This window comes from Mus musculus, chromosome 1, assembly GCF_000001635.26.
Source record: "Mus musculus strain C57BL/6J chromosome 1, GRCm38.p6 C57BL/6J".
NCBI lineage: Eukaryota > Metazoa > Chordata > Mammalia > Rodentia > Muridae > Mus > Mus musculus.
This window is the reverse complement of record NC_000067.6, coordinates 121,242,104-121,266,747: the sequence shown is the minus strand read 5'-3', so window position 1 is coordinate 121,266,747 and position 24,644 is coordinate 121,242,104. Positions and strand designations below refer to the sequence as shown.

The 24,644-nt window shown below is 43.0% G+C and overlaps 1 long non-coding RNA gene across 2 annotated transcripts in view; it reads left to right on the top strand.

Annotated features, from left to right (window-relative positions):
- The first annotated feature begins 20,259 nt into the window (after positions 1–20,259).
- Positions 20,260–24,644, top strand: part of Gm41940 — a 24,692-nt gene continuing 20,307 nt past the window's right edge. For both annotated transcript variants that reach the window (XR_878483.2, XR_878482.2), the window contains exons 1-2: positions 20,260–22,631; positions 22,972–23,077. This is a non-coding gene — a long non-coding RNA (predicted gene, 41940). The remainder of the gene's footprint in view (positions 22,632–22,971; positions 23,078–24,644) is intronic.

Sequence of the window (24,644 nt, the reverse complement as noted above, 5' to 3'; positions counted from 1 at the left end):
TTGCATTCTGTTGCTGATGCTCACATCTATGGTTCCAGATTTCTTTCCTAGGGTTTCTATCTCCAGCGTTGCCTCACTTTGGGTCTTCTTTATTGTGTCTACTTCCCTTTTTAGGTCTAGTATTGTCTTGTTCATTTCCATCACCTGTTTGGATGTTTTTTCCTATTTTTCTTTAAGGACTTCTACCTGTTTGGTTGTGTTTTCCTGTTTTTCTTTAAGGACTTGTAACTCTTTAGCAGTATTCTCCTGTATTTCTTTAAGTGAGTTATTAAAGTCCTTCTTGATGTCCTCTACCATTATCATGAGATATGCTTTTAAATCAGGGTCTAGCTTTTCAGGTGTGTTGGGGTGGGAGTGCTGCGTTCTAATGATGGTGAGTGATCTTGGTTTCTGTTAGTAAGATTCTTACATTTGCTTTTCACCATCTGGTTATCTCTGGAGTTAGTTGTTATAGTTGTCTCTGGTTAGAGCTTGTTCCTCTCGTGATTCTGTTAGGCTCTATCAGCAGACCTGAGACCTAGCTCTCTCCTCTCAGTTTCAGTGGTCAGAGCACTCTCTGCAGGCAAGCTCTCCTCTTACAGGGAAGGTGCACAGATATCTGGCGTTCGGACCTCCCTCCTGGCAGAAGGTGAAGGCCCGAAAGAGAAACAGGACCTGTCCCAGAAGCTGTGTTGCTTCGGCCTGTCCCAGAAGCTGTTAGCTTCTGTAGTCCACACTCTCACCTGCACAGACTAGTCTCGGAGGGATCCGGGAACCAAGATGGCTCCCCCAGGTGCTCCAGCAAATCCCTCCCAAGCAGGGCAGATACCTCTTCTCTGGCAGGGAAGGTGCCCGGATGTTTGGAACCAGAAACCGGGTCTGTCTCCCTTTACATTTCTAAAAGCCTTGTTATAGGTGGGGTCTTCCTTCCTCTCAGCTGTGTGCTCCATGTTCCTGAGATGCTCCAAAAAAGTTCTTCACAGACCTTAGAAGTCCACCAGCCATGTTAACAACGGTGCCTTCATTTTATTTCACCTTGATTATCAGATTGTGACTTAATGAGCTTGGCCATACATTTGTCTGGCTGATTGCTGAGTGACTATAATCAGGTTACTTAAACTCTCTGAACATCTGGTAATTTATCTCTAGTGTGGATTTAGCAGTGTTTGGTCCTTACAATTGTGGAGTGTGCTAGCTGTGATCTCAGGTGTAACCCTGAGCACAGTGCCCCACATAGTTCCTTCCCCAACATAGTTCCTTGCCCCACATTGTTCCTGAAGATATAGTGATTTCTTCTGGCTTCCTTTCTCCCCTCCCCTCCCTCCCTCCCTCCCTCCTCCCCTCCCTCCCTCCCTCCTTCCCTCTCTCTCTCTCCCTCTCTCCCTCCCTCCCTTCCTCCCTCTCTCTTTCCCTCCCTCTTTATGTCAATTAATCATGCCTTACCTAGCTCTTCTTCCGAGTTTTCTTTTGTGGTGGGGAGTGGGAGGGGTGGGAGCACCTGTATGTGGAGGTGCACATGCACTGCACATGTATGAGCACTTGTGTGGAGGTCAAAAGACAACCTAAGGTATCATTCTTCAAACAACTCAGTCCACCTTGTTTGAGAGAGAGAGAGAGAGAGAGAGAGAGAGAGAGAGTCATTGGCCTGGAGCTCACTTATTAGGCTAGGCTGGCTAACCACTGAGCCACAAGGACCTGCCTGCCTGTCTCCATTTCCCTGGGCTGGGAAGTGTTCCCATGCCCAGCGTTTTACATGCAGGTTCTAGGGATTGGAGTAAGGGCCTGAAATGTCACCCAGTGTTTGTTCCAGGTTTCCTATCACTTGTTTCACTTGGGATAGTTGCCCTTGTTCTTTTTATGAGTATTTATTGAGCATCTAGCACACTGGGTATCCATGGATTGTAGGCAATGGCAGCGAATAGGGACAGTCTGCCCATGTTTCTCAAATCCATTTCCCAGTCCTGAGCAGACACATTAGTTAATGTTTCATGAACCTTCATCAGTTAGAATTTGGTGTGTGTGTGTGTGTGTGTGTGTGTGTGTGTGTGTGTGTGTGTGCATGTGCGTGTGCGTGTGCTTGTGCGTGTGCGAGCTAGCGTGTATGTATGTGCATGTGTGTGTGTGTGTGTGTGTGTGTGTGTGTGTGTGTGTATCTGTTACAGAGTACAGGTGAGATCTGTGACCATCAGGTGTTGGTCCTTGTCTTCCACCTTGTTTGAGACATGATGATGTCTTGCATACAGCAGGGCAGCTGGCCCATGAGCTTCCAGGAATCCCCCTGTCTCCACCTCCCATCTTCCTGCAGGAGTGCTGGGGGTGCAGCTGCTTGCACTATGTAGCTGGCTTTTATGGGTTCTGGAGATCTAAACTCAGGTCTACAGGCTTGAATGACAAATGCTTTACCTCCTGAGCCCCAGAACTCTATGTTCTTAGTGACAGAAAACCGAGACCAGCAGGCCTCATCAATAAAGGCTGCTCAGCAGCATGGTAGCACGTAGACAAGACAGCACTGGGGCACAGAACTGTGACTACACAGGTTTATTAGGGTAAGATTGTTCCCACTTCAGTTATCTATCTGCCCCCTCCAGGGTTCCTGCCACAGTTTAATAGTTTAAGATCACCAGCACTGTTATTAAAATGTTCCTTAAGTGATTCACTATTTTCCTTAAATAAACTCAGTTTCAGAGGAGACCTTAACTCATTACTGTAATGGAAAAATCAATGTCCCTCGTCATCAGGCAGTTATGCCAAAAATAGATACAATAAAAATGATCAAATTCAGAGTGATGTTGCTGACCCAGGCCTCTCTGTCTGAGGCCAGTTTGTTCCTAATAAGAAGGGAATTGGACATTGCTGAAATGGTGTTTTAACCACCAAGCTAAGTTGTTCTTTTTTAATATAAGAACTGAGACATCAGGGGATGCTGCTCAGTAAGTCCTGGCTTACATCCCTAACATGGAGATGGTGGCACACACCCATAATCCTAAGACTCAGGAAGTAAAGGCAGGAAGAAAGGCTACTTAGAAAGTTTGAGGCCAGTCTGGGATACAAGAAACTCTGTCTAAATAATAGGGGTGGGTGCCAGGAAAGATGATTTAGTGTGTAAAACGACTTGATGCTAAGCATGATACTATCAGTTTGATCCTGCAAATTGTGCTGTGACTCCAAATGAATGCTTATAGCACGTGCATGCTCGCGCGCACACATACACACAGAGTAATAAAGCAATTTTAACTAAAAATAAATATTTTCTATCTGGGTGTGGTGGCACACACCTTTAATCCTCGCACTCAGGAGGCAAAGATGAGCTGATCCCTGAGTTCCAGGTCAGCCTGGTCCACAGGGAGAGTCACAAAACAACCCGATCACAGAGAAACTCTATCTTGAAAAATCAAACCAAAGAAATGAACACCAAATAAACTATCACTATAAAAGTATTATAGAAGTCAACGTTACTTTTTAGGATGCCCAAGGTTGACCTAAAATCACTATGCAATCATGATGGCTGACTGTGATATAGTCAGCTTGACAAGACCTAGCATCATCAAAGAGACAGACCTTTGGGCACATCTGTGAAGAATTTCCAGATTGGGTTAACTGAAGTGAACATCCTAACCTTGGGCAGCATTACCCATCCCACGAGCCAGAATTCTGAGGACAGAGGGAGGGAGGGAGGGAGGGAGGGAGGGAGGGAGGGAGGGAGGGAGGGAGGGAGAGGGAGAGAGAGAGACAGACAGAGAGAATAGAGTTGGATGAGTGTGAGGAGGAAGAGGTGGGTGGAATATGGGAGAACATAAGGGAGAAGAAACCCATGTTCACAATATATTATATAAAGTTATTTTCAACAATTTTTTTAAAGTTCTGCTTTTGTGGTTTCACCTTATGAATATGATGCCATGAAAAGTCTCTCTATTTGAATAACACGATATGGAATATTTCCCTGCTTTCCTCAGTTACAGGCTCATCCCTTGGCTTTCCATCCTCGTGTAGAGTAAGGAAATAAAAGTGTTGCTTTATGACTGTTTTTATTTTCTACTCATTTGTTCATATTTATTTGCAAATTAATTGTTTTTGTTTCCTGTGTGAATGTGAGTGTGGTATGGATGTGTGAATTCATGTGTATGGGGGTTCACATATGTTAGCTGTGATATGTCCTTGTGTGCTTGTGAGATGGGGTCAGAGGCTGACAAAGGGTGTTGGGGTCTTTCTCTAGTAGCTTTCCACATGTCATTTACTTAGGTGAAGGTTTTGTTTTTTTGTTTTTGTTTTTCCTGAACCTGAGGCTCCTTGCTTTAGCTAGTGAAGCCAACCAGCTTGCCCTGAAAAATCCCTTGTCTCTACCTCCTAAGTTCTGAGGCACTCAGATAGACTTCATGCCCACCCAGCTTTTGTGTGGGTTCTGGGACTCTGGATGCAGGTACTTACATCAGCACAGCAAGGGCTTTGTCCACTGACCCATCTCTCCTTCTCTACCAAGTTAATTTTAGGAGAGAGGAATAGAAATGATATCAGGTTCTGGGCATGGGAACAAGTCTTACTAATTGGCAGGTGTGCCCAGATAAGCAGGTTTCCATCTGGGATATCAACACCCACACTCTTTGCAATCAAATGGAGCTTTGTGTTATAGCCCACTGATATAATCAAGAGATGAGGTAAACATGAGATATGGAGTTACTGTTAGTATAAATAGCTCTTTGTTTTACTATAGACATTTATTTATATTTTAAACTTTTATTTCATTTTAATTATATATCTGATATATACATACTTGTTTTAAAATTTTAAAGGCTTATTTATTTTATTTTATATGTATGAATATTTTGCCTGACTGTATGTCTGTCTACTATACCCTTGCCTAGTGCTGAAGAGGCCAGAAGAGAGTGTTGGACACCCTGGGATGCAGTGATGCATGATTGCGAGCCATGTTGGTGCTGGAAGTTGACACTCTGTCCTCTACAAGGGCAATAAGTGTTCTATACCTTGGAGCCATCTCTTCAGCCCCACAATAGGTATTTTTTTTCCACTCAGAAAGAAGAATATGGGGCCAAAGAGATGGCTCAGCAATTAAAAACCTTCCTGTTGTCCCACAGGGCCCAAGTTTGGTTCCCAGCACCCATACTGGGAGCTTATTACTGTCTGTGGCTTCATCTTCAGAGCATATGAAGGGGGAGGAGGCGGAGTAGAGGCAAGGGGAGAAATATGGGTACATGGGGTCAGAGGAAATATGTTTGAAGGACATTATACATATGGGTAAAAATATCTCATGTACCTTAAATGTGAAGTACAAAGTAGGCACAGAGTCCAGAACCACACTCTTTATCATGATGCAGGGTATTGTACACAGGTGTATGAACTGGACAGTAGCCTTATTTATTCCCACTTCACTACAGGCACAGGAGAAATGCTTTGTGCTATGACATCACCAGGGCTATGATGTCACTGCCAAATACAAGTTCTTCAGCTTCTGTAACATATGTATTCAATGGGGACTAAAACATTGTTACATGAGTGTGTTACTTTAAAAGACAATCTGTCTGTATGTCTGTCTCTCATGTATGTGTGTATGTATGTATGTATCATATTACGTCTGTGTGCCTGATGTATGTGAATGCAGGCACATACCACTGTACATTTGTGGAGATGCAGGAACAATCTCAGGGGTCAATCCTCACATTCCACCTTGTTTAAGACAGGTCTTTCATTGTATGCTGCTGTACCCAAGGTTCGGTGACCTGTGAGCTTCTGGGGATTCTCTGGTTCCACCTGCCTCCCATCTCCTCTCTGTGGGAGTGCTGAAATTTTCGATGTACATTACTGCATTTGGCTTCATTTGGGTTTTAAAGATGTAGTCTTAATGTATTCATGGTTTTGTGGTGAGTGCTGAACCATTTCCTTGACCCAGCTATGTTACTTTGGAGTAATTAAGTGCCGGACACACATAACTTAAAGGGAGGGGTTATTTGTTTGGGCTCATGGTTACAGGGGTGTCAGTTCATCGAGAAAGGAAGTACATGCTAGAGAGCAGAGTAGCTCCCATCCTGGTAGACTGGGAGCAATGAATAAAGATAGAAGGAGCGAGGGCAAGATGTGATTGTGGAGGGAGGGCATTGAAAAGAGGCTAAAATGTGGGGTTGCCCCACAAGCATGGTACAGGAATCTCTGACTGCCAGCTTGGCGTGCTGTAATCCGACACCACCGTGCTGTGACTCTCTGACCAATCATCAGTCACCATGAGCCTGATTTGCATGACCTCGATTTACATAGGCCACACTTTAATTGCATGACAGAGATGGCACAACTGGAATCTCCATGCACAGTGTCTCTCTCGAGTTGATCACACAGAACTGTGCGCCAGCCGATCTGGACTGTCTCTTTTTCTTTCTGCAGTTTGACTGACATATTGCGAAGCTGCTTGTGAATAACTCATCATAATCTCAAAAGGACTTCTTCCAAATTGAGTTACTGACCCCAAACATAAAGCTGGCTGCCCTCCTATGAATGTGTAACTTCAGCTGCTGTGCTTGTGTGTTTATGTGTCTTAATTTTTTTTCTGCTGTCTGCATAAAATACTTGGACAGAATCAATTTAAAAGAGAAGGAATTTATTCTGGTTTACAGTCTCAGGGAATAGTCTATCATGGTGGGGAAGTTAAGTCGGCAGAAGTTCAAAGACTGTCAAATTATATCCACAGTCAGGAAGTAGATAAAGCCTATGCCTTACTGTTCTAGTCTGCTTGACATAGTTTGGAGTTACCTGAGACGGGAGTCTTACCAGCAATGGAAGAGTATCTCCCCTTGCTCCACATTCTCAGCAGCAGGAACTGTCATTTCCTTTATTGATGTTAGCCACTCTTATGGAGGATAAGATGAAATCTCAGCGAAGTTTTAATTTGTATTTTTCTGATAGCTAAAGATGTTGAACATCTCTTCAAGTGTTTCTCAGCCAGTAGAACTTCCTCTTTTGAGATGTCTCTTTTTAGATATGTAACCCATTTATTAATTGGGTTATTTGTTTTCTTGATATCCAGCTTTTTGAGTTCTTTATATGTTTTGAATATTGGCTTTCTATCAAATGTTGGGTTGCTATTTTTTTTTTCTCATTCTGTAGGCTGCCACTTTGTCCAAATGATGGTGTTCTTTGCCACACAGAAACCTTCCAGTTTCATGCAGTTCAATTTATTAATTTGGATTTTAGTACTTGTGCTATTGACGTTCTGATGAGAAGTCTTTTTCAGTGCCAGTGAGTATGGGACAAGTGGCCCATGCCACCAGACAGAAGAACTGGTAAGGTTGAGTGAGCCCAAACCCCTGAAACTCAAAATTGAGAATGGTAGGAGTGGGGCCAACTACCCATCTAACTTGATCTGCTCTGGAACACATAACCACGACACCCCATGGAGATAACAAGGCCAATCAATCACACAGAAAAAACACCTGAAAGTCCTTCCCCATGCAAATAGAGCATCATTAGCATCTCCAACCGAGCCGAGGGTAAGGATCTACCCCTGGATCATATCCTGCACCTCAATGTTTATAGTCTCTATCTACATGGAATAAAGTGCACACGTTATTTTGCTGAGGATTCTCTGAGTGTGGCTGGTTTACTGAGCTGTAATACTTTGTGGAATATTTCCTGAAATATTCATCACTGGTCCTTGGACCCACCTAGCAGGCTGGGCTCACACCGCTGCCCACTACCGCCCAATACTGCTGCTGCTGGCATTGGTGCGCCATGGTAGCTGGTGAGACCTGGGACCCTGACTACTTGTCCTTCTCAGGCTTCCCTCCTGAGAGCTGTAACACTTTGGCTATTTTGGGCTGGACTAGAAATACATGTAACGGATCCATCCCAGTTCTGTGAAGGACAATAAGTGAGTTCAAGACTATCCCCCACTTTCTCTTCTATCAGGTTCTTGTATCGAGATTTTGTTGAGGTCTTTGATGTATGTGGAGTTCAGTTTTGTTCAAGATGATGTGCAAGGTAATAAATACGAGTCTTGGGATTCTTCTATCTGCAACCATCCAGTCTGACCAGCACCATTTATTGTTGAAGATATTGTCTTTTTTCCCCCAGTGTATATTTCTGGCTTCCTTATCAAAAGTCAGGTGTGCATAGGTGTGAGGATTTATGTCTGAGTCTTCCATTTGATTCCATTGATCAAAATATCTGTTTTTTTGTGGCAATGTGTACTGGCTGGTTTTGGGTGTCAACTTGATACAGGCTGGAGTTATCCCAGAGAAAGGAGCTTCAGTTGGGGTGATGCCTCCACGAGATCCAGCTGTAAGGCATATTCTCAATTAGTGATCAAGGGGGAAAGGCCCCTTGTGGGTGGGACCATCTCTGGGCTGGTAGTCTTGGGTTCTATAAGAGAGCAGGCTGAGCAAGCCATGGGAGGCAAGCCAGTAAAGAACATCCCTCCATGGCCTCTGCATCAGCTCCTGCTTCCTGACCTGCTTGAATTCCAGTCCTGACTTCCTTGGTGATGAACAACAGTATGGAAGTGTAAGCTGAATAAACCCTTTCCTCCCCAACTTGCTTCTTGGTCATGATGTTTGTTTAGGAATAGAAACCCTGACTAAGACACAATGTCATGCTGTTTTTATTACTATAGCACTGTAGTACAATTTGAAATTGGAATTGGTGATACCTCCAGTGGTTCTCTTATTATTATTCAGTATTATATTCGCTATCCTGGGCTTTTTGTGTTTCTATATGAAGCTGAAAATTGGTCTCTGAAGACCTGTGAGGAATTGTGTTAGAAAATTGGATAGGGATTGCATTGAGTCTGTAGATTGCTCTTGATAGGATGGCCATTTTTACTATATTAGTCTTACCGTGAGCATAGGAAAATTATCTATCTTCTAATATTTTCTTCCTCTCCTTCGGTCAGTTTCTTAAAGTTTTTATCACAGAAGTCATTCACTTGCTCGGTTAGAGTTATCCCCCAAGACGTTTTATATTATTTGTGGCTACTGTGAAGGGTGTTGTTTCTCTGATGTTTCTCAGTATGCTTGCCATTTGTATATTGGAGGGAAACTGATTTTTATGAGCTTATCTTGTATCCAGCTATTTTGCTGAAAGGAGTCATCAGCTGTAGGAGTTCTCTGGTGGGATTTTTAGGGTAACTTGTGTAGGCTATCATATCATCTGCAAATAAAGATGCATTATTCTTCCTTTCCGTTTACACCTCCTTGATCTTTTTCAGTTGTACTACTTCTCTAACCCTTCAAGTGCCATATTGAATGGAAAGAGTGGACAACCTTGTCTTTTTTCTTACTTTAATGGAACTTCTTTGAGTTTCACTCCGTTTAAGTTGATGTTGGCTATGGGCTTGCTATACACTACCTTTATGTTTAACTATGACTCATGTGTTCACATTCTCTCTAGAACTCTTATCATGAAGAGATGTTGAATTTTGGCAAAAGCCTTTTCTCCATCTAATCGGTTGATCGTGTAGTTTTTTTTCCCTTCGGTTTGTTTATATTATGAATTACATTTATTGATTGTTGTGTATTGAGCCATCCCTACATCTCTGGAATGAAGCCTAATTGATCATGGTAAATCATTTTTTGATGTGCGCTTTGATGCTGTTTGTAAGTGTTTTATTGAGTATTTTTCATCTATGTTCATAAGAGAACATAGATGAAATTGTTCCACAATTTTCTCTTTTTGTTGGATCTTTGTATGGCTTGAGTGTCAGGGTAACAGAGGCCTCATAAAACAAGTTGGGCAGTGCTTCTTCTGTTTCTATTTTGTGAAGAGAATTGGCCTCAGCTCTTCTTTAAAGGTTTGGTAGAATTCTGTGCTAAAACCATTTGGCCCCCGGGCATTTTTTGGATGGGAAACTTTAATGACTGCTTTTATTTTAGAGGGTATGATTCTGTTTAAATTGTTTATTTGATATTGATGTAAGTTTGGTAAGTGGTATGTATCAAGAATATTACCCATTTGTTTTAGATTTTCCAATCTGGTAGAATAAGGTCTCTATGAATCTGTGGATTTCTTTGGTGTCTGTGATTGTGTCCCCATTTCATTATTTTGTTAATTTGGATATTCTCTCTTTTAATTTCGTTGGAGTTTTTCTTTTAGTACCTTCTGTAGAGTTAGATTTGCAGATAGATATTGCTTAAATTTGAGTTTTATGTCAGAATGTCTTATTTTCTCCATGTATTGTGGTTTAAAGTTTTGCTGGGGAGAGTATTCTGGGATTGCATTTGTGGTCTCTTAGCATTTATAGAACATCTCTCCAGGCTTTTAGAATCTCTATTTAGAAGTCTAATGTTATTCTAATAACTTTGCTTTTATATGCTTTCAGTCTGTTTTCTCTGTAGCTTTTAATGTTTTTTTCCTGTTCTATACATTTAGTGTTTTGATTATTATGTGTGTCAGGAGGATTTTCTCTACTGGTCCAGTTTATTTGGTGTTCTTCATGCTTCTTGATGGGGATCCTTTTGTTTAGCTGAGGGAACTTTTCTTCTATGACTTTGTCGAAACTATTTTCTGTGCCTTTGACCTTGGTTTTGTTTTCTTCTATATCTATTGTTCTTAGATTTGGTCTTTTCACAATGTCCCAGATTTTCTGGATGTTTTATGCTAGGATGTTTTCTGTTTGTTCGTTTGTCTGTTTGTTTTAGATGTAACATTTTTTCTGTGGTAGAGATATCCATTTTTTCTTTTTGTGTCTTCAATGTCTGAGATTCTCCCTTCTACTATCACAGGACTGTCTCCCCCGCCAGCTGCCCAATAATGACACAGAGACTTATATATATTTATGAATGCTTAGGCCTTAGCTGGGTACATCTCAGCTAGCTAGTCTCAAATTAACCTGACTATTCTGCTCCATGTCCTGCCATGTGGCTGGTTACCTCTCTCATACAAAATTAGTCTGGGCTCCTATTCCTTCCTCCATGTCTGGCTGGCAATCCTCCCCCACACCCTATCCACCATCCCTCCACCCCAATGTCCAACCCACAGCAGATAGTCTGCTGCAGAGTTGGGCTTAGAATAGAGCATTTGATTTGGAGGAGAGGAGGGAACAGTGAAGATCTGCAGTTACTCTTTCTGCTTCCCTAACTGAAGTGGCCTACAGGTTCCCAGGGGATGCCTGCTGGAGTCGAGGCTGGGATTATGGAATGAGTTTTGGGAAGGACAGTTGGGAGAGAAGATCTAAGTTGTCCATTGGAGATAGGGATCAGAGAGGAAAGGGAAACAGTAGATGTTCTGCTACAGATCTGGGGATGAGATCTGGGTGAGACTTGGAAGAATTGAGGGAGAGGAGAAGATAAGTTAGCCTACTTACTTCCATGGCCAGAGTGGTCTGTGGGTTCCCAGGGAACGCCTGCTGAAGTTGGAGCCTGGGATAAAACAATGAAGCTTGTAGTGGAAGACCTGTGTGATTCACTGGAGATGTGGGTCAGGGAAGGGAGGCTGTAGCAGGGAGGCTGCCACAAAGCTGGGGATAAGACTGAGGGGTTGAATTTAAAGGAGCAGAGGGAGAGGCGAGGTTCTGTAGTTAGCCTATCTATTTCTTTGGCCTAGTGGTTCCAAAGTTCCCAGGAAACTGGAATTATGTTATTGGATATAGTGTGTGTGTGTGTATACACACACACACACACACACACACACACACACACACACATATATATATATATATTCCATTTCTGAATATGGTCCTACACACATATATATATTCCATTTCTGAATATGGTCCTGTGTAGAAGGAATCCATGTCACTTGCAGATCCCTGGGCTGTAGATCTATTGTCTTTTGAAGGAAGTCACACTGCTGATATTTAACTCAGCATTATAGAAGTAAGTGTGTGTGTGTGTGTGTGTGTGTGTGTGTGTGATTCCCTCAGTTGCTAACCATCTGCAGGAATTCAGAATTTGAGTACAGTAAGTGGGCTCTGTCCACCGCACTCCTATAATTAGGTTACCTTTATTCTTCTATGAATCATTAACTTTGAAAGCTGCTGGTTCTATGGGTGATGGCCGGCGATACATCATCTTTTTAGCAGTGTGTCCCACCATAAAAAACAATGCTGCTAAGTCCCAATTTATTACCCCACGACGCCAACCGTGGCTCTCAAACAAACTCGGCCAATTTTAAGGATGATTTCTAGGCTGTTTTAAAAAGCTGCTTCTGCCAGCTTTTGAAAAACATTGCTTTCACAATGATTATTTTCCATTTCAGGACAAACCCATGAATTTGGCCCATTCAACCTCGAGATGGGGAGACGATGCATCTCTTCTCCATAAAACTCCAACGCCCGGGTTGTCATAAGTGATTTTTCCAAACTTAACTTTTCCCACACTCAGAGTTATCAGTTTCTGTCGAGCCTGGTGTGCGTTTCAGCCGAGGTTTTATTACACTGCCTTGGCAGCACATTACGTTTTTTACACATGGCTTTGATTGAGAAATGAAACTGGAATAAGAATGAGGGAACAGCAGCATCCGCTGCAGGAATCAACAGTTGCTGTTGTCAATCAGCCTGATTGATTAAATATGGTGATCCACATTTTCATCAAAGTGAAACTCTTCTGCAAAGCACTGTTATGCTTAAAGGATGTGACTGTCCGGCAGACTGTGCCACAGGGGCGGCTTGGTGATCCTGTATGGCATGGATGGATAGCTCAAGAAGCTGGGGCGTTCGGATGAGACCTGACTGGATTTTCCCCTTTGAATTTTGTAACATGTAGAAGAAGTGCTCCAACATGCTGGAGGTTAGGACCTGTGAAAGGGATGGAATTTGATTGGATCTTCATAGTCTGCTTCTTGATTGGTTCATGTCCTCTGCCTCTGTGTGTGTGTGCGTGTGTATGTAGTGGAGGTGTGTATGTACATGTATGTATGTGTAGAGGCCAGAGGAGGGCATTGGGTGTCCTGCTTTATCACTTGTGATAGTGTCATCCACTGAACTTGGAACTAGGTTGGCTAGCAACAAGCCCACAGATGCTCCCTCTCTGCCTCCCACAACACTGCGATTACAGGCCAATGTGTGACTATATCCTGCTTTTTATATGGATCTGGGGAGCCTAACTCAGGTTTTCATGCTTGCACAACAATGAGCCATCTTCCAACCCTTCCCATCCCCTCACAATGTAACCCTGCTGCGGGCCTTGAACTCACGGAGCTCTGCCTGCCTTAGCCTCCTCCTCCATGCATCAGTTAGAACCATGTATCTCCACACCTGGTCTCAAGCACCGTGTTTTTGTGTGAGTGTGTGTACATGTGTAGGTATGCATGTGTAGGATGTGTGTATGTGTTTGTGTGGGTATGTAAGCCAGCAAACAACTTTGGGTGTCATCTTCAAGAACCCCAGCTACCTCCTTTCAGGTAAGGTCTCTTGCTGGTATAGAACTCACCAAGTAGGCTAGGCTGGCTGGCCTGAGAGCCTCAGGGATCTGCCCAACTCTGTCTCCCCAGCACCAGGACTGCAAGTATGTGCCATCATACCCAGTATTTTACATGGGGTCCTGGGAAGGAACCCAGGTTCATGTTTCCATGGTGATCTCTTAACCGAGCCATCTTTCAAGTCCCCGTGCTTTGAGGGTATGACCCAAATGTAAGCGCAAACATCTGATTCGTCAAAGGTCATGTCTCTCATTTTTATTCAAGCCCATTAAAAAAAATGTTTGCTGCTGTTGTCTTAACACCAAAACTTGAATAGAGATGAGAATGAAGACCACAGAGAACACAAGTGGATCCTGTCAGAGCCCAACAGATTTGTGTCAGTCTGTAAGACTGGAGACTCTGGGGACACTTAGAGCAGGTGCAGTGGGTTTGGGTGTTAGAGTGCCCTGAACTCAAGGTGAAACAGGTAATTAGGAGAGAGAGAGAGAGAGAGAGAGAGAGAGAGAGAGAGAGAGAGAGAGAGAGAGAGAGAGAGATTGAGTAAATTTTCCACCCTGTGGGTCCCAGTCCCAGGGATCAAACTCAGGTCATGAAGTCCTGGTGACAAAGAAGCCTTAACCACTGAGCTCTCTCTCAGGCTTCACCTTAATTTTTGGAGAAAGAGTTTCTCATTTTTACCTGCAATTCTCCAATATGGCTAGTTTTATAACCAGATAGCCACACGAACCCATTTTTCTGCATATCCCCAACTCTGGGGTTACAAGCGTGCACGTCTCCCCTGAGTTTTATGTGGGCCCTAAGGCCCAAACTCAGATCATTGTATTTGTGCAGCCAGCACTTCACCAACAGAGCCATCTCCTCAGTCCCTCAGTTTTAATTTCCATGATGTTTCTGCCTTGTTGGGGTCAGGCAGTTCTCCTTGGCTGGCACATGGCTTTTTAGAGAGTAGATTCTCTGCGCTCACTTGGATGAAGTTGAGTTCCAGGGAGCTGGCTGCATCATTGCCTACAGGAAAAATGTCTCCTGTTGAAATCCATTTAAGACAAAAACACAGCAAACCTTCGCATTCGTGTAAAACAAGGGATTTCAGAGGAGGGCTTTTCAGAAAAATAAGTGGGCAATAAGAAAGGAGAAACCCTTAGAGTAATTCCTCTCACACATGGAGCGCGGCTGCTGCGGGGCTTATGTCAAGAGTAATCTTGGAGGATTGAGATATTTTCAGCGGTATGTAATTGAGGTTTTAGGTTTTCCCTTACAGAGGGATTGCTCCGGAAACAGTTTTTCTTGCTGTCCTCCAGTCTCTGTCTTTTTCTAAAGCTTGTTTGTAGATTTGGGGATTGCTTGCAGATTTTTAAGAAAAACAAGAAACCTCTAAAACTCCTGCAGCTTAAAGCTCCCAAACAGGACTATGTGGGAGCTTGATGAAAAGAGGAGAAAAATGTCAAGCTTAGGTCTCCATTCAAAGTTCACCATTTTCTTTGGACTCAGTCATGAAGGATGAAAACCCCACAGAGATTTGAGATATAATTTGGGGGTACCTATGAAATCTGCAGATGTGGGGGGTACTGTCTTTTGCTGTGTGTATGTGTGTATGCATATGTGTGTCTATGTATGTATGTATGTATGTATGTATGTATGTATGTATGTGTGTATGTGTGTGTATGTGTCTGTTCACTTATCCATGTGAGTGTGGGCAGAAGTCAGAGGTTGATGTTGGAATGTTTTTCTCAAGTGATTCTCTACTTTATTTATTTATTTATTTATTTATTTATTTATTTATTTTGAGATTGTGATGATTGGTTTTAATTACCAAATTGACAGGGCCTAGAATCACCTGGGAAGAGAACTCTAGTGAATGAATGTCTAGATCACATTTGAGTGTGTGTGTGGGGGGGCATGTTTGCATGAATGGGGTGTGGGGGCTTCTTGATTATGTCAACTGATTGGGAAGACCCAGCCCACTTTAGGCATTACCATTCCCTAGGCAGTGACTCCCTGACTGTAGGAGCCTAGAGAAGACTGAGTACCACACATGCATACATTCATTCCACTCTGCTCCTGGCCGCAGATGTGATGTGATTAACTTTCTGAAGTTTCTACCTCCTAGACTTTACTGCAATGATAGATTACAATCTGGATTTGGGAGCAAAATAACCCCCCTTTACTCTAAATTGTTTTCTGTCATTATTTATTTATTTGTGTATTTATGTATTTATGTATTGGTTTTTCGATGATCTTTTATCATAGCAGCAGAAACAAGACAAGAGCAAGCAAAAATCTCTCACTGAACCTGTAGCTTGCCATTTTGGCTAAGCAGGCTAGCCAGATGGACTGTCTCTATTTCCCTAGTACTGACCTTACAAGAACATACCACCGGGCTTGGCATTTTTTGTCAGTACTGAGGATCTAAACTCAGGTCTTCACGCTTACACGGCAAACACTTTGTTCACTGAGCCATCTTCCCTTGCTGTTTCTTTCTTTTGTGATCTTCCCAATGGTTCACAAAGGGGGTGGGAGAGGTCAGCAAATGAGTATTAGGGTTAGACGATCCAGCACTGAGTCATCCTGGCATCCCCCCCAGGGAATCTGGCACCTAGCTGTTGTTGGACATTAGTAACTGGCCAGGCATAGTATCAGTAATTAGATGGGCTGAACACAGGTTGAGTCAGGCAGACCTGTAGGCAAAATGTGAACCAAAGTTCAGACATCCTGGAAGATACACAAGTTAGGTCAATCATCATGGATGTAGACATCATTGTGACCCAATTAGAGACAGGTTGAGTTCATAGGAATATGGTGTCGCAGCATCTCTCCCATCTGGGTTCTGGTCCAGCTTCCTCACCTTGGGGCAAATGGCTTTGTCTTCCTCCCTCATCAGCAAAATGGAATTTACTCAACTCACAGAGTCATTGGGGAGAAATAGCAAGATGATATTTTGTGTCTGCATGTATGTGTAGGCATGTGCACAGACATGTCTGTGCTTGAGTGTGTGGGTGTCAGACACCAATTTTAAGTGTTGTTTCACAGGAGCCTTCTACCTTGATGTTTGAGACCGGGTCGATTATGGTGACCTGGGGCTTACTGATTAGGTTAGGTTGGCTGGTTAGTGAGCCCTCAGGGACTTTCCCATCTCTGCTTCTTCAGCACTGTGAAGAGAGTGTCCAACTTTTTATGTGGGTCCTGGGGATCAAACACAGGTCTAGGTGCTAGCAAAGCAAGCAAGTTACTGGCTGAGCCAGCTCCCTAGCTCCCAATAAAGTCATATTAGATAAATCACTTAGCCCAGAGTCTTCACACACAGTAAATGATTGATTATGCTTTTCAGTTTATAAGATGTTCCTTCAAAGGCAAGTGAGCACGAGTCTGTGTGTGTTTCAGTACCAAGCTGGTAGCATGGGTTCTCTTGAGCATTTCCCTCTAGAATAAAGGATGGGATGACTTTAATACCAGGTAACTTCATACCCTTCCCAGACCCTGGTATTTGAATGAATTATTAAATGTTCTCATTTGTTGCAGAAGCTATTTAAGGTGTGTCCTGGCTAATTTCATGTCCACCTGACAAGCTACAGTTATAGAGAGGAGGAAGTCTCAACTGAGAAAATGCCTCTGAAAGTTTGGGCTATAGGTAAGCTCATGGGGGCATATTCTTAATTAGTGATTAATGTGACTGGGCTCAGACCATTATGGGTGGGGCCACCCTGAGCTGGTGATCCTGGGTTTTACAACAAAGCTGGCTGAGCAAGCCAAGGGGAGCAATCCAGTAAGCAGCACTCTCCTGTGGCTTCTACATCAGTTCCTGTCTCCAGATTTCTGCCCTGCTTGAATTCTCGACTTTCTTCAGTGATGATCTGTGATGTGGAAGTGTAAGCCAAACAGACCCCATTTCTTCCCAACTTGCTTTGGTCATGGTGTTTCATCACAGCAGTAGTGACCTTAACAAGTATAAATACTTACTGGACTTTTTGTGAAATGGCAGCAAACCTATAGAAATATGCATAACCAATACTCCATGAGATGCCTCAGTGGTTGAGAGCTCTTTTTACTATTGAAGAGAACTGGGATTTGGTTCTCAGTAGCCACAATGGCAGGTCACAGCTATCTTGACTCCAGTTCCAGAGGATCTGATGCCCTCTTCTGGTATTTATGGGTATCACACATGCAAATGTTACATTTACATACATACTGACAAAATACTCATATACATAAAAATAATAAAAAATAAGATAAATGCTAAAAAGGAAAGTGCATAATCATAAGCCAACATCTTAATACGTTTTCTCATCTTGAACTCACTTGTATAACTAGCACCCAAATGAAGCTAAAATAGTATTAGCCTCCAAGCCCCTCCCTTTCCTCGTGTCCATTTTTTTCTTATATGTAGCGACTACTCTGACTTCTAATAGTTATCATTCATTTTCAAACCAGAAAATTCTAACTGTACAAATTATAATATGTAACATTAGATTATATGTGTATATAATATGTAATGTAGAATATGTATATTATATACATATAATCTATATAATATGGATAAGGAGTAGATCTTTTTTTCTTTTTCATTAAAAGGTTATTATGGGTCTGGAGAGAAGACTAGGGGCTACAGCACTTTCAGAGCATATGTGAGAACCTAGATTCTGAGTCTCAGAACCCACATAAAGCCACGCATAAAGTAACACATATTTGTAATCACAGCACTCCAATGATAAGATGGGTGGCAGAGGCAGGAAAAATCCTGGAAGTCTATGGGCCACATATCCTGGCATGATCAAAGAAATGAACAAGAGATGGTATCTCAAACAGGGAAGAGTATGAAGTCTGGCGCTTGAAGTTGTTCTCTGACCTCCACACCAGTGCTGTGGCCAGTGGGCACTTACATATATACAGGGACACACAGACAAAGATAAACACAATTTCTTAGCAGGAGACTAGATGTTTTCTACACTCATTTCATGATATCCCACAGCCTCCTTCCAACAGCCACAAAAGTGTGGCAAAAATGCCGAAGCAGGCTCACAGGATGTGCAGAAATGGAAAAGACAGTTTCCTTCCCCTTCTTTCCCACCACCCAGTATGTGTGAGCATTCACATAGACAGACAGAGATAGATACACATATATACGTAGACACGAGACACATACACACACTTAAATACAGAAACACACAGATGTACACTGACAGACAGAAATAGACGGATATACATATACAAATGCAGAGACAAGAATATACACAGGCACAAGCATGTCACACAGAGACAGACACACTGATAGACAGGCAGACAGGCAGACAAACATAGTCACACACGAACACATACAGACATGCATATGAACACATACAACAACAACAACAACATATGCAAATATACACGCACCAGAACATATAGGGATGCACAGACACACAGATACAAAAGAACACAAACATACCATGCAAACTATGCACTGGTAAAACAGGTCAGGTGAGGAACCAAACCAAAAAGACCTTCCAAGGAAGGCACTCATCAGCAGGACACACATTAGCTAGCCTTAACCACGGCTTCCCTATGGGAAGATGTTTTTCCTTAGGTTGTCAACAAGTTTTGGTTTCCCCTCCCATCCTTCTGGCATCCATTTAGAAGAGTTCCAATGTGATGTCACTGTCTCAGCATTGTGAAATAGCTCAGGGCAATTCGTCTCTCTGTGAGTGGGCAGATGAGGAGGCAGCTCAGCTTTTTCTCATCAGGCTGTGCACTCTGGGTAGAAAACCATCATTCCAGACTCTCACAGCTCTGGGAAAATTTTGCTCAAGATAAAGAGACTTACCATCCTTATTTTTGGTGTGGTGTGTGTATGTGTCCTGATGGCTATGTGCATGTTCAGGTGAGCTTGCACATACATGTAGGGGCCAAAAGTCAGCATCAACTAGATGCCTCAATCATGTTTCAACTTTTTTTTTTTTTTTGAGTCAGGATCCCTCATTGAGCCTGGAGCTTGAATCCTATTCAGCTAGACTGGCTGGCCAATGAACTCCAGAGATCCCTGTTTTAGCCTCTCTGTCACTGGGTTTACAGATATGTGTTACCATGACATGGTTTCACAGCAAACACATCATCAACTGGGGCATTTTTCCAGCCCCCTACCTGCCCCCCCACCAGATGAGCTTTGATTAGTGAAACCTGCCGTATCTTTCACTGAAGCCTGTAAATACTTTATAACTCAACCTGCATTTACTGATTGAATTGATGTGTCCAAAAAAGGTTCATATGTGTACACTTACAAGGCAATGCTTGCCTATCTGAAAGAGGAACAGATTTGAGAAGGACACTCAAGGTAGGCAGCAGGATCAAGTGCTGCTCTCTACTGTTTAGGCAGAGGAAGGTGAGGAGGTAATAACGTAGGGACAGATCCAGGAGCCATTCCATGAGCTTGGAAAGGAAAAGAGAGAAATGAGAATGTCGGTCCAGCTGGAGAGATGGGTGCTAGCTAACACAAGTATAATGGCCAAAAGAAGTTATTCAAATACATGAGACACAAGGAAATAATGAGGTGGTTCCTGTATTGGTGTGAATCTCTAACATGCCTATAAGTGTGTAAGTATAAAGTACAGGTGTGTGTGTGGAGATGGTACAGAGGGTCAAGAAAGAGGGGGGAGAGAGGGAGGGAGGAAGGGAGAGAGAAAGAGAGAGAGGGAGAGAGGGGGGAAGGGAGAGGACAAAGAGACAGAGACAGAGAGACAGAGTGGGAGAAGGAAGAAGGAGGAGGAAGAGAGAGAGGATAGAAGAAAGGAGAGGAGAGAATGGGACAGTAACAATATATGATTTTTTTTCTGAAGATTTTTATTTAGAATTGGTAAAAATCTTCTGGCCATCATGAACAAGAAGTAGAGTAGATATAAGAAAACCATGCCAAGAAACCCCCAGACAGTAGCTTATAATTAAAAGATAAAGAAATACTTTAAAAGGCTCAAGTGTGGTATGTGTTGTGATACCAGAACCTGGGAGGCAGAAGCCAAAGAATCAGTGATTCAAGGCCAGGCTGAGCTATATGGTAAGGTAAAATCAGCTTGAGTGACAGGAGGGCTTGTGTCACAAACAAACAAGCACACCGAGACCAAACAGCGCACAGAAATAATGGCCATACACAGAGGGAGATAGAGATGAAAGCTAGAGGGGTGGAAAGGGCCGGGGGAATGGATTCTTTGAAGGCACACCTCTAGTGATCTACTTCCTTAGCTGAACCCTGCATCCTAATGACTTGTTCATAAGTGCCACACGACTACCGAGGAGGGGCACCTTTCAGATATAAAATCTAAATAAAAACAAACAAACAACTAAAAACAAAAACTACAAGACCAACAGAAAACCCTAGTGGGAGTGGGGAGGATGTATCTATCAATAATTATTTTAAAGGTGAATAGGTTAGATTCTCACATGAGAAGACAAAGTAAACTTTTTTGAAAACAAACAAACAACAAAACAAGACAAAAAACAAAGTGTCTTCAGGAAACTCAATCTAACCTTAAAGAGAGCACGCAGCAATGGTAGAAGACTTTAGTATCTCCTCAGTCAACATTGGATAGTAACTGAAGTGAGCTAAGAAACTCCAGAGAAAAGGCAGACAGGCCTGCAACAGCTTATGCAGGAAGTTAGGACCCCAGAAGATCCTGTTAAGATTGTCACACCAACTTCTGCTGATGCTTACAATTTTTTAGGCTTTGAGGGAACAACAGATCTACAGACGGAATCTCATTTTTCACCCAAAAGTTCCCTCTTTTGACCTATAAATCCCCAAGTCCTCCCTACTTTGATACACAGTCTCCAGTCACTGTTCTGGTTAAAGGACAATCTGCTTTGTAGAGAACAGTCTCCTCTTTCCGTTATTAGCATGTCACTTTGACCAACCCCAACCTTACAGGCAGAATATTCATACAGAATGCAGTAAGAAACACATGGTACCAAATGGACCCAACAAACGTACAAACCCTGTTCCCAACAGCATGTTCCATAGTCTTCCCAGGCATGCATGGCTCTTCTGCCAGCACAGATTGAGTATTTGTGAACCTCCCAGCTTTTCTTGTTGCTTATTTCTAGACTCATTCTATTGTGGCTGGAAGTGATATTTGGTATGATGTCAATCTTCTTGAGTCAAAGATTTATTTTGGGATCTATATGTCATGTAATATCTATAATCTCCAAGGTAATGTGTGTGTGTGTGTGTGTTTGTGAATATGTGTCTATGTCTGTATTTATGGTATGTGGATGGGCACATGTATACCACCAAATGTTGTCGTTGGGTTTTTTGTTATTTTTCTCTTTTAATTTTTTTTTCCATTTTTTATTAGGTATTTAACTCATTTACATTTCCAATGCTATACCAAAAGTCCCCCATATCCACCCACCCCCACTCCCCTGCCCACCCACTCCCCCTTTTTGGCCCTGGTATTCCCCTGTACTGGGGCATATAAAGTTTGCAAGTCCAATGGGCCTCTCTTTCCAGTGATGGCCGACTAGGCCATCTTTTGATATATATGCAGCTAGAGTCAAGAGCTCCGGGGTACTGGTTAGCTCATAATGTTGTTCCACCTATAGGGTTGCAGATCCCTTTAGCTCCTTGGCTACTTTCTCTAGCTCCTCCATTGGGAGCCCTATGATCCATCCATTAGCTGACTGTGAGCATCCACTTCTGTGTTTGCTGGGCCCCGGCATAGTCTCACAAGAGACAGCTACATCTGCGTCCTTTCAATAAAATCTTGCTAGTGTATGCAATGGTGTCAGCGTTTGGATGCTGATTATTCTCTTTTAATTTTAATTCAATTGTTTTCCCCCATCTCTCTCTCTCTCTCTCTCACTCTCTCTCTCTCTCTCTCTCTCTCTCTCACACACACACACACACACACAGAGAGAGAGAGAGAGAGAGAGAGATTGATTTTCCACTGATACACTTGGAAGACGGAACAAAATGCATTCTCAATGTATAGTAATGTATTCAGTAGCTAGTATGATTTCAGTAAATAAAGTTACATTTGTATCAGTTCTGAATTCACAGCGTCAGGATGAGAAGTCATCAGTGAATGGATCTCTGTCTCTAGGCACTTTTTCCTACTCATTCCCTCTGCATAGCGCTGCTAGCAAAGTGTCGTTTCCATTTAGAACTTCCCACGCCATCTCCTTTTTGAGCAGAACAGTGTCAAGGTTCTCATGAAGACAGGACATAATGGATAGAATTTTGAGTAGGTCCTCTTCTTCCATTGTGAGTTTCCGTGATCGAACTCAGATTGTCAGGCTTCCAGGACAAATGCTTTCATCAGCTGGGCAGCCTTGCCAGCCAGGTGCAATAAGACTTTGACCAGGGTATCACAGAAAGTTAGTTGTGAAAGAACAGAGTCACCAGCAAATTGGATTTCCAGATATGAAAGAATGAAAATGGGCCATTATACCATATTCAAAAATCTACTCAAGATGGCTTACAGACTAATTATCCATCTCCATGTCCTTTCCAGTCCCATTTCTTCTCAGGGAAGCCCATGGCCCCTCCAAAGCCGTTAGATGATCCCTGGTTTTCTTCATGCAGTCTCTTGTAATGAGGGCTGAGGCAGTGATGTAATCGAGGGTGCCCCAAGCCTTTAGCCAAGTCCTGGGTTAAAGTTACCTCCTGCCCTCCCTCTCCAGAAGCTCCTCCAGGATCGGGTGTCCTGGCTTCCTGACCTAGACGGTGGAGCTTGGCTGCCAGACAGCTGGGAACCATCTGCCACCACATTCCACCTTCATTAGAGAGGTGCGTGAGGTGATATATGTATGAATGGTCCACATTCCATGTGGCGTGATCACTTGTCTACAGTTTTTTAAGTTGTGTAAGGTCCTTTGTGGAGTCTCTGGGACGAAAGATGCTATCCTGACTCCAGGGAGAGCCTCAGACTGCCTTAGCATATATAACGCTTCCCAGGCACATAGCATTTTAAAGAAAATTATTATTAAAAGAGGCAGCCCAGAGCACATTCCATCTTGGGAGAGTGTTCTTTCTATATCTAGTCCTTCAGAAAAGGTTGCTCTTTCTTTTATTGTATTCCTTGACTTCCTTGAAAAGAGAATAGAGTGCTACTATAGATTTAATTTTTGTAACTTTTTAAATTCTCTCTGGAGAAAACAGATCTCTGTGCAAAGTGCCTATGTGGACTGTGAAACACTCAAAAGAAGGCCTAATTCCCTGTTGAGTTCCCTGTTGGAACAGGCAGCATACTGCAGGCTGCGGAGCTCAGAGCTAGTGGGAAGAGCATGGGCTCCAGAAGACTAAGACCGAATGCTAGTTCAGTCTCATAGTCGGGTTCCTTATCTGTTTGATTTCACCAGAATGACCATTCCTGCTTTAGACTGTGTTGGGCTGGGAATGTATCTCAGTTGGCAGAGTACCTGCCTGCCCCACATAGAGTCCCTGGTTGAATCCCCAACACTGCATAAATAGGGCATGATGGTGCATGCCTGTTAACCCAGCACTCAGAGAGGTGAAGGCAGGAGGATCAGGAGGACAAGGTCATTCATTCATGAGTCCTTGTCTAGAAAACTAAGTCTCTCTCTCTCTCTCTCTTTCACACACACACACACACACACACACACACAACCCCCAAAGATCGTGTATATCCATGGTTCTTAGTTAGGATGATTTTGTTTCCTAGGCAACACATTTTCACATTTTTCATTCTCAGGACCTGGAAGAGCTTGCTACTGCCACATGGTAGGTAAAGTCAGGGATACTACTCAACATATTACAATGTTCAAGGTAGCCCACGGCAGAGAATGGATTGTGGCTCTATAGTGGATCATGGCTCTATAGTTCTGCTGGTGGAATGCTCACCTAGCATCCAAGAAGTCCTGGATTTGATCCCAGCACTATGGTAGCCTGCTGTGATGGTGTACATTTGTAACTCCAGCATGGAAGGCAGAGGTCACCCTTGAGTGTTGTTCCTCAGTGCCATGCCCCTTGCACCTTGCACCTTGCCTTTGCAACCATACAGAGCTGATTCTCTTCTTCCACCTCGTGGTATCCAGGGACTGAAGTCAGGTTGTCAGGCTGAGGCACAAGTGTGTGTGCACACTGAGCCACTTTGCTATTGTGTTATACTTTTGAAAATGTTCTTCCACTGAACCTGGAACTCATAGGTTAGCTTAGGATAACTTGCCAGAGAGCTCCAGAGATACTTCAGTCTCAACCTCCTTAGTGCTGGTACCAACAATAGCATGGCAGCATGCTGAGCTTTTGACCTGAGGGCTTAGAGGACTGGCATCCAAGTCCTCATGTTTCAATTTTACTGTCTGGGCCATTTCCCTAATCCATCTTTGTCCTTTTC